General features: G+C 35.8%; 1 pseudogene; it reads left to right on the top strand.

Moving 5' to 3' along the window:
- Nucleotides 1–2,817: 2,817 nt before the first annotated feature.
- LOC143607371 (uncharacterized) lies at nt 2,818–5,068 on the top strand (annotated as a pseudogene).
- Nucleotides 5,069–10,035: the final 4,967 nt, after the last annotated feature.

The following is a 10,035-nucleotide window of genomic DNA, read 5'->3' on the forward strand; positions in this document are numbered from 1 at the left end:
TTCCATGGCCTATTTATGATTAAGGGGCTGTTTGGCAAGTGCTGAACCATTAAGTGCTGAATCATTAAGAGATCTGAATGATTAAGAGGCTCTAAGCCAGTAAGTGTTGAACCAGTAAGTGTTGTTTGGTTGAACCTCTGAATGATGTGCTAAATGACTAATTTACCCTTCTGAACTATTTCGTGCTAAATAAAATATATTTGTTTATTCAAAGCGCATAATAACTTACTAAATGACCAAACATTCATTATAACCAAACAAATACATCTTAAAACAACCTTTTATTATAATCAACCCAAATACATCTTAAAAATAGTTTAACAAAACATTGACGCAAATAACTTAATAATACACCCACAAGTAGACAGACCCTAAACATCAAACACAACTTAAGCTATATCCAGGCAAACATAGCACCCATTTTAGCACAACCAAAAACATCTTAAAAATTGCGCCATTTCAACAATTACACGCCTTTTATCTTTCCTTGTCTCTAAACCTCTTTTCATGATAAACCTACAATAGATCATCATTGACACCAAAAATTAGATAGTTTATTCATTCTAAGCATTTGATCATAAACAAAAAAGATAAATTGCATAAAAACAGACAACCAATTATGCTAAAATTTCTATATTAGCTTTGAACAAATAGAACCTATCGGTAAATGGTTCAAGACATTCCTCACAAAAGCTTCCTAATTCCGCATCTAGAAAACAATAGAGAATAAAACTATCTTGAAATCCCCACACACCTAACACAAAAATAGTAAACGCGTACATGTTGGTAGTTGTACAACACGGTTTGAAATCCCCACACACCAGCCCGAATTGCTGGTTCAATACATTGAAGATCCACCACATCTTGAAGTTGCACAAACCTGTTAAAGCCATATCATTAAATAATTTTTGATTTTGTTATTTGCTCAAGACAAGTTCAATTAGCTTGTTTATTCAGATAACATGTAACAAATAACATCAAGTAAAATCATATAGGCAGGTACCAGTTGACCACTAAACCACTTCTTTTGCCGCTAGATGAGCCACATTGGGTCGTTCGTTCCGTACTGTAATGAACCGAGTAGTTGCTAGAAGAAGTAATGTTCTCCTTCCCATTATTTTTGTCTATAATTTGGAACAGAATTCAAGTAGATGCATCAATACATGCCATTATATGGATTTCAATATAGCACCAAAAGACTAAAAATCTCCCAAAAATAAAGAGAAAAGCCGAAGTGTAAAGATCATATAATAACTAATTGGATTAAGATGCACAAAATTTCCCCAAATTTAAAAACCCTAAAAATCCAAATATCAGAAAGGAATAGAAATCACTCAAATTGATTTCAAACATAAAGCCCCAAATCACCAACATCACCGGAATTTAATAACGAACCTGTTAAAAGCAAAGACAGCCACAACGTCGCCGGATTTCAAAACCCAATTGGATATGTCCACCGGCGAGAGCCAAAACTCCGTCAACAAACTGAAGTTGCCGATTTTCAAACTCCGTGGATTTTGGCATAGAAGGTAGGGAGGATAAGAGGCAAGGGCATATCATGTCTAATTCTCATTCAACGTCTTTTTAGATCTGAATCATTAAGAGGCTTGTTCAGCCACTCAGATGTGGGTTTTTAATCAACCAAACACTCTGAAAACTGAGCGATTCAGATTTCATCTCTGAATGGGATCATTCAGATCTAACCAAACAGGCCCTAACACTTTAGTACAGAAGAAGATTTTGTACAATTTGTTTATGATGATTTTCCCTTTCAGATCTTCCAGTTTATCTCCAGAGAATTTGTGATCATATTTTTTTATAGTACTATCTAGGATTTCATCATTTTTATTTTCAGTTGTTGTTAGTATTTCATGTTATCATATTGTAAATATGTATTCTTGATGATAGTTTTAATTGTTCATTCTTCTGTTTTTTTTTGGTAAAACGCTTGTGATTTTGGATTAATAAAATGAGATGTATCATTTCTGACAAAATCCTATCCCACTAACCTAATTGAAGCCAACTCAAAACCGCTTATTAACCGGTATAGCAGAATCCGGTTATTAACCGGCATAGTAAAAGTTGTTTATTAGAGACCGGTTTGACATTTTTGAACATTTTGTTATTTGGGATTTTATTTTGTCAATTTCTGGAAATCTTACTTTTATTTTGCTATTATTGTTTTTATTTATTTTTCTTCCTTTGGAAATAGGAGAGCGACCTCAAGTGTACTCCGTCGTAAAATCCCAGGCTCAACTCTGGACATGTGAAATCATCATAAAGCCGTTTTTGCCCATTTTGCCCTTATGTGTTAGTATGAATGGGTATTGAGAGTATTGGTTTGATTACACTATTTCTTTAGCTTTCAAAAACAAAAACTCACTTTAAATGTCTCCGAACATGACCTGATTTTAAAATAGGTCTACCTCCACGACCATTTATAAAGGTCAGTTTCTACCCGCTTAAATTTCTATATTTTAGTAGAGAATTAAGAGCTTCAAAAATTGTATAACATGTTGCAAACATTTTTATGACTTAAGTACGCGAATGAGATCCACATAAATCATATATATGGCTCCAATCATTGATTTTAATCCATAAATGCAGCATGTGACATATGTTGCATAAATTGTGGTTAATTTAAATTAATGTGTGTTGCAATAGGAGAAAGGTAAAATGAATGAATCAGAACACGCAATAAGTGGATCTTTCAAACAGTTAGGATCGAGCGAGCATGAAATCGATGAAGACAACGTCTCCGAGTAAGGAGACATTGGAGATAGAGCACTTTATAGTGAAAGTGGAAGTGAAGAAGATATGGCTTTGCCTATTCCTAAACAACATTCTTTCAAAGAGTCACTAGAAAAAGACCAAAATGAAGTAGGTTTTATATATGCATAATGTTCTTCTCAACTTGTTTGTTGCACATGACCCTTTGAGGTTAATTTGGTAATTTGTATGGGAAGGAACGCGACGAGTTGCCATGGTTCTTGGCATATATATAATATATCATCGCATGTTCATCTTGCTGTACTCGGCATTATTGGGGTAAACCACCTTAGTTTTATATGCAACTCATTCGGTTAATTATTTGGTCCTCAATTGGTTGGTACCACAAGTGATCATAGCTATATGTATATAGATCTTCCTGGTATTGTTATTTTACATTCCGCGTAACTTTTATGTAAAACTATCATACAATTAGTTACTTTATTCTCAATCATGCTATTTAAGGTTGGTTCATTTTTATGGGTTGGTTTGGGGTTGTTTTCAAAGGAAATATATCCAACTTCTCCCCCGAGTTAGCTGTCGGCTTGACAACGGGTTATTTGGGAAGTCTAACCACATTTTGTGGTTGGAATCAGAAAATGCTCGAGCTTAGTGTTGATGGCTATTGGGTTTTCTTTGTTCTTGGGCTTGTACTAGGTATGTCATTTCAACATAACATAGGGTTGTAACTTGTAAACGAGCTGAGCCATGATGGGCTCGGCTAGTTTATCTTAACGAGCTGAAATGTTGAGGAGCTCAAGCTCATCTTCTCAAGTGCTTGAGCCAGCTCATAGCTCATCAAACCGGCTCTCGTTTATTTTTATTATTTTAAAATTTAGTTTCTTATAAAATTTTGTACCTTTTTTGCAATATATATAAATATAAATAAACGCAGAAACTATAATCTACAGAAGTTATAATATATATACACACAATAAAATTAAAATTTGGGTTATGTTTTATACATACTAAAATTTGGGCTTAAGTTTAAACGTGTAAGCTAACAAGTGAGCCAATGAGTGAGGTAGTGATCTTACCTTGGCTCCGACTTGTTTTCAATGGAGCCATTCCAAGCAAGCGTGGAGCTTTTTAAACAAACTTATGTACATAGCATGATTTCATTGAGGTTTTCTTTTGCAGGTTTGTTTCTTGTTGCCCATTCCTTCATATTCGTGGTGGAGACCGTTAAGACAATCTCCAATAGGAGATTCATATATGTTTTTAGAAGAGAGAAAAAGTGATGTGAAAGAGAGAGATGCTTATGTGGAGGAGAGAGATGATTATGTGGAGGAGAGAAGGTGAGATGAGATTATTGTGGAAGAATCTCCAAGAATGTGTTTGTGAGTAGAGATTGAGGAGAGATGAGAGAGAAGAGAAGAGAGAGATGGTAGTTTGGTGGGCCAAGTGCCATGTAATCACCTAAAAACACAATCTAAGAATCTATCTATTGGTGATGCTCTAAGGGTCTAAAATGGGCTTTTGATAGAACAAACTTAAGTTCCAAATGTCAAGTAAATTATAGCACCACGAGTCAAATTATATTAATAGTGGTGATGGTAACCATGCTCGCGTTGTTATGGGGTGTGAGTGTGACATTGTTTACGAATGATTTTAACACTGATAGCAGTACAAGCCACCTGTGGCTCGGATGTATCGTTGGACCACTCGGTGTGTGGATCAGGTTCTATTTAGCACGGCTCAACGGTCAAGGCTTAGGAAGAACACAAATGCTGAAATGGATGCCTTTTAGTACATTGATAGCTAATGTAGTCGTCGCGTGTATTATGGCAGCATTTTCAACAATGAAGAAATATGTATGTTTTTGTTGCACCTTTAACATATTATTAATTATTTTTCATGTTGGTTTAATATAATGTTTTGTGGTGTGTAGGTGAAGGATGAACATTTTGATATTGTGGCTACAGGCATAGAGCTTGTGTGTGATAAAGTTAGATGGAGAGTGATTAGAGAAGATGTAGAAGCCGAGGTGGATGAGGAGATAGAACAAGTGGAAGAAGTAGGGGAACCAGACTACATGGATGTGGGTGGTGGCAGCAGTTCCCAACACGGGGGTTGGGATTATTCGGCTGGGTATGACTCGTATGGTAATAATTGGGCCTATGTGGGGTCAATGAATGAGGTGGTGGAAAGGCATAGGCCTTCTGCATATGAAAATTGGTCGGATGAGTCGCGTGCATTATTTGACCATCAGACCTTTATGGGAGCCTATGCTGAGCGAGCCAAAAAAGAGAGGCACGACAGGTTAGAGATGTGGAACCGTGCCAATGCTTATGGGTGAGAGCATGAGATGAATATGAGATACTTGGATGATAGGAATCGGAGTATGCATGATCAATGGCATGCAGGTGAACCGGTTGTACCGGATCCACCAAGCGTAGATTACACGACCCTATCTCCATATAGGGCTGTTCACGAACTGAACCGAACCGAACCGAACGCGGGCATGCTCATACTTGGTTTGGTTTGAAAGCGAGCCGAACGAGCGGATTGAATTTAAAGAAACGAGCGATATCTTTATGCTTGAACTTGGTTTGGTTTTGAAACCAAGCGGCTTGGTTCATTTTGGTTTTGCTTGATTTCGTACAAAGTTTCCAATTTTAAATTTCTAAAACTTCAAAATATCATTAATTCAAGACTTTCAACTCTAAATTGTCTAAACTTTCACCTTTAAAATGTATAAAACTCATAGATAACAACAAAACATATATAAAAAGAGTGGCTATGGTTTAAATTTGAACTTTGAATTCAACACAAAAGAGGAAAATTTTAAAAATTTACCGAGCGAGGCTTTGCTCGTGCTTGGATTGCTTTTAAACCGAACCAAGCCGAACAGCTCACTTCCAAACCGAGACGAAATCAAACGAGCATTTTTCGAGCAAAATTCGAGCGAACGACGAACGAGCGGCGAGCAGTTTGGACAACCCTACCTCCATATGACGGTTCGGTGGGCTATCCTGAACCACCTCTTTATCATTCCATGTGGGTCAGCCCAATGCAGTCAATGGAACCACCACCACCACAAGAAGAAGGAAGCAGCGGAGGCGATGGGGCGTTTAATTTCGGCCAGTTCTCAGATTTCATGACATATATCTTTGGGCCGGCCCACCCGTCTTACAACTGACTGAGACTCGTGATTCCAGGTGAACACCGTTCTGTATATTTCTGTATAGTTGTTATTTATTTTATTTTTTTGTGTTTGTTTATTTTTGGGTGGATGGGTGGATGATGGAATACTTATGATTAAGCATTATGGGTTTTGTTGAAAAGAAGGTTGTGTTTATGAAGTAGTTTGTTTCTTTTTTCTCAAAACCGTACATTGAGGACAATGTATCCCAAGTGTGGGGATGAAGAAAATTTCGTTTGTTTTGAAAAATTTCGTTTAAAAAAATGATGAAAAATTAAAAACAAAATCAGAAAAAAAGCAAAAAAAAATTAAAAGAAAAATTATAAAAAAAAGTGTGTAAAGAAACCGGAAAGTGGTAAGATGGCGGGTAAAGTTTTGGTCCCTTTTCATGGTCATAAGTCCCTAAATAACATGTGTCTAGTTGTTTTTTTTAAGAAGGAGATTATGTAGTTTTCTAACCAAGGTTAGCATGCTTTCAGTGTAATAACTTGCATGACACGTTCGTTTACACTTGAAAATTGAGAAAAAGTATTGGTTGGTGAGAAGGTTGATATTCTCCGATAGAACTTGTACAATTAGTGCATTTCGAGATCTTAGTGTGGCATGAGTGCGAAAGTGATAAAGGCACTTAGGTTAAGCCTCGTCTAGATGAACGAGAGTGTGGGTTTTGGGGGGGGGGGGTTGGGCCTCATGCATTACATATATGAGCGTGGATATGAGAGGGGCGTGGGGTTGGTTCCTTTAGAAAACCTTATTGTGCCTATTCTTTTATTTAATCAACCCCGGTGTTATATTGCGAAACGATCCGACTTAATAGGTTTCTATGTAATTGTTTTAGTATTTATCAATTAGATATGTTAAGCATTATGTTTATCATGCTTACAAAAAAAAAGATTGTATTAGAGCTGCAAAGTTTAAGTATGCAATGTTCAAGTATTATATTAGTTCAAAAAAAATTGATGATGTTAGTGATGTATATAGTTGTTTATTTCATTATTTACTTAGTTTGTTTGTAATAAGTCGGATCGGATCGCTTGAGCTACTTTCAATATTCCCTTCCATACCTTTACAATTGGCCCCATTATAACCCATTTTAAGTCATCTTGATTTGCATTCATGTCAAAAGCATTTACATATGTGGAGATTTGTTTATTGTACAAGCGTATGCGAGGAGAATTGATTAAATGTGAAACGTATGGATGATCACCAAGAAAAGGTTAATGTGTAAATGTGTGTTATGTATAGGTAAAAACCGAAAGCATGTTAGATCTGGTTAGAAATCTATGGTTTAAATGGAAAATCAAGTGAACTAGTACAACCGATAAAAATAAGGGAACAGGGTATGACTTGGGACCATAACTGAACCAGAATTGTGGTAAGATTGGTGGCTACAAGTTAAAAATAATAAAAAGTTTGTGTTGAGATGTTGCTTGAGGGCAATCAACGGGTAAGTGTGGGAATGTCACGGGTGGTCAATTGGACAACCCTTAAGTGATTTAAGACTATAATAATCATTCATTGAATTGGTTTATCTTGTGGAATTAGATAACTACGGTGTGTTCGGTGAATTGTAGGTGCAAAGGAGGTTCCGAGGCTATTATGATGTATAACGAAGAAACCTAAGGAACCGGGTACGCGAGGGAGGTCAAAAGAAGTGAAAACGGGAATGCGAGGCTGAAGTCCACCGTGACCCACGGTTAAGACCGTGGGCCACGGTCCAATGTGACCAAAATGGACAGAGGCCACCGTACCGTGGCCTCTGTCCTACCGTGAAGCCCACCGTGGCCTACGGTCTCGGTCCAGTATCTCCAAACCATCATCGTGGCCCACGGTGGAGACTGTGGGCCACGGTTCGAGCCTTAACTGCCGATTTTTCTGGTTATTATATTCGTATTTGGGTTGTCTTTTGATTATTTTTCATTCTCAAACACCCTAGAGACGATTTTGGAGTCCAATGACAATATTTTGGTGATTGTGATCATTAGTTTGATGGTTGTGGTTCATTCCTATAACCTAATTGATATGGTGATGAATCAAACGATGCGTGGCTAATTCTCTATATGTTTTCCCTCGAATTGTAAGGTTTCTTTATGAATGTTAATTGAATGTTTATGAATTTCCGAGATAATATTTTAATCTTATTGATTTCATTATTATGGTGTTATGAATTGATTGTTAATTTGTTAGTTTATTGAATTCAAGTTCTAAGCCGTAAATTCTTGGTTTTGTATGTAATCGAGATTGATCGGGAGGGACTCGGGATTAGATAATCTAATTGAAATTTGAGTGATTACCTTGCATTTATAATTCAAGTACTTAGTCCTCAATTATCACAATTTTTGCATAATCACGAACTATATAATTATTGTTCATCTCAGTTAAACATTCACGTTGACTTTTGTAGAAACCTGAAACCGAGGGAAGGCATACTTTTTCATATTGTTTAAAACTCGTTTATTTGCTTTAGTTCTTTTTGTTATTCAAATCAAACAACCAAATCATTGAATTTAATTTATGCACTTAGTTTAATATAGATAAATTATTAAGCTACTTAGTAATACATTTTCCACGAACTCCTTGTGTTCGACACCCGCTTATTGCTATCTAGTTAGTTATAATCGGTTTATTTTTTAGTGAGTCTTCGACCTCACGTTACCCGCCAATTTCGAGTAGGGAATTAGGGGGTGAGTTGGGTGACTCGGGTACAACAATTGCGGGGGTGATTGTTGGGTCAATTGTTGTTTGGCCCAAGTGTAAGGCCCAACCCAAGAATTAAGGTTTTATAATATTTGGTAATGTCTTAGCTAACAAGTTAGGTTAGTCTATATAAACCGAGTTATGGTTAGACATTAGAGAGTGTGGAGTTGGTGTAACCAAGTTAGGGTTCATCAAGAGTCAAACCGAGTTAGGGTTTGAGGTATTGTAATCAGTTTTTTGAGTGAGATTTTCTGATTAATATAAACGAGAGTTATTCGTTTAGTTTGTGTGTTGATTATCGATACGGGACTTGCCTACATGCCTACATTATAATTTATTTTAGACCTTTAGTGCACATGATAATAGTACTTTATATGAATAAGATTACTTGATTTTTCAACCAGATGAAGTTTTACCCGTGTTACCGAGCTCATTTAACAAAGGAAAGGAAAGGAATGGAAAATAATTTAGAAAGAAACAATTTACACTACAAAAGCCTTTATATTTCTTCTTTTCTTTCTTTAAATGAAACTCGAAAACACATTGTTTATTCTTTGCTTTCTTAAATGAACAAAATGATATAAGCCTTTATTAAACTAATAAAGATAGTCCATTTCATGTTGTATTCTGTTTTTAAACTATTGTATATCTCATGAGAATAATCATAGCATTCACATATCCTTTTATGATGTGTAAATCCTTTCAATAATTAACCACAATATATCATAGAAGTATTAAGCATGTCAGAAATTGGTTTGATTCAATTAACATTTGGTTATCGCTTAATCAAATAACCTTAATTATAACCGTCGGTTAATCACAGTTATCGGTTAATTCAGTTTAATACTTTAATCTCGATCTGTCATCAGTTAATTTTGGTTAACGGTTAAGACAAGCTCACCCCTGTTAGGTTGAAGCATGGTGATTTTAGCATTAAGGATTAAAACTTTTACATGTTCCTTTGACTTCAAGGAAAAAATTAAAACTAATAATATTTTGGGTCATACCAAAAGTGTCATTGTTAGGTCATACCAAAAGTGCTTGGTTGGGCAATTTAAAAATCGTGTCACGCCTTGATCAAATTTTTTCTTGTATAATAATATATCCGGGCTCTATTTCACCCTTTTAAAAACCGTGTCACTTAACAATTGGTTTTACTTTTTATTTTCAAAACCACTGTGAATAATAATAATAATAATAATAATAATAATAATAATAAACTCAAAGTTGATATTACAAAATATTTGATCATGAGAATATGTGAATCGAAGATCATCTAGAATCAATCAATCACCTGCGATCCTAACGAAGTTCACCATTGTTTCCTTGATTTGAAGCTCACAGTTTCACCTGCATACATACATACATACATACATACATACATACATACATACTAGTAAGAGTGCCCGCGCGTTGCGGCGGTG

This window comes from Bidens hawaiensis, unplaced genomic scaffold (assembly GCF_021521415.1).
Source record: "Bidens hawaiensis isolate Kalapana, Puna unplaced genomic scaffold, B.hawaiensis_p1.1 tig00081655_1, whole genome shotgun sequence".
In the NCBI taxonomy this organism is placed as follows: Eukaryota; Viridiplantae; Streptophyta; class Magnoliopsida; order Asterales; family Asteraceae; genus Bidens; species Bidens hawaiensis.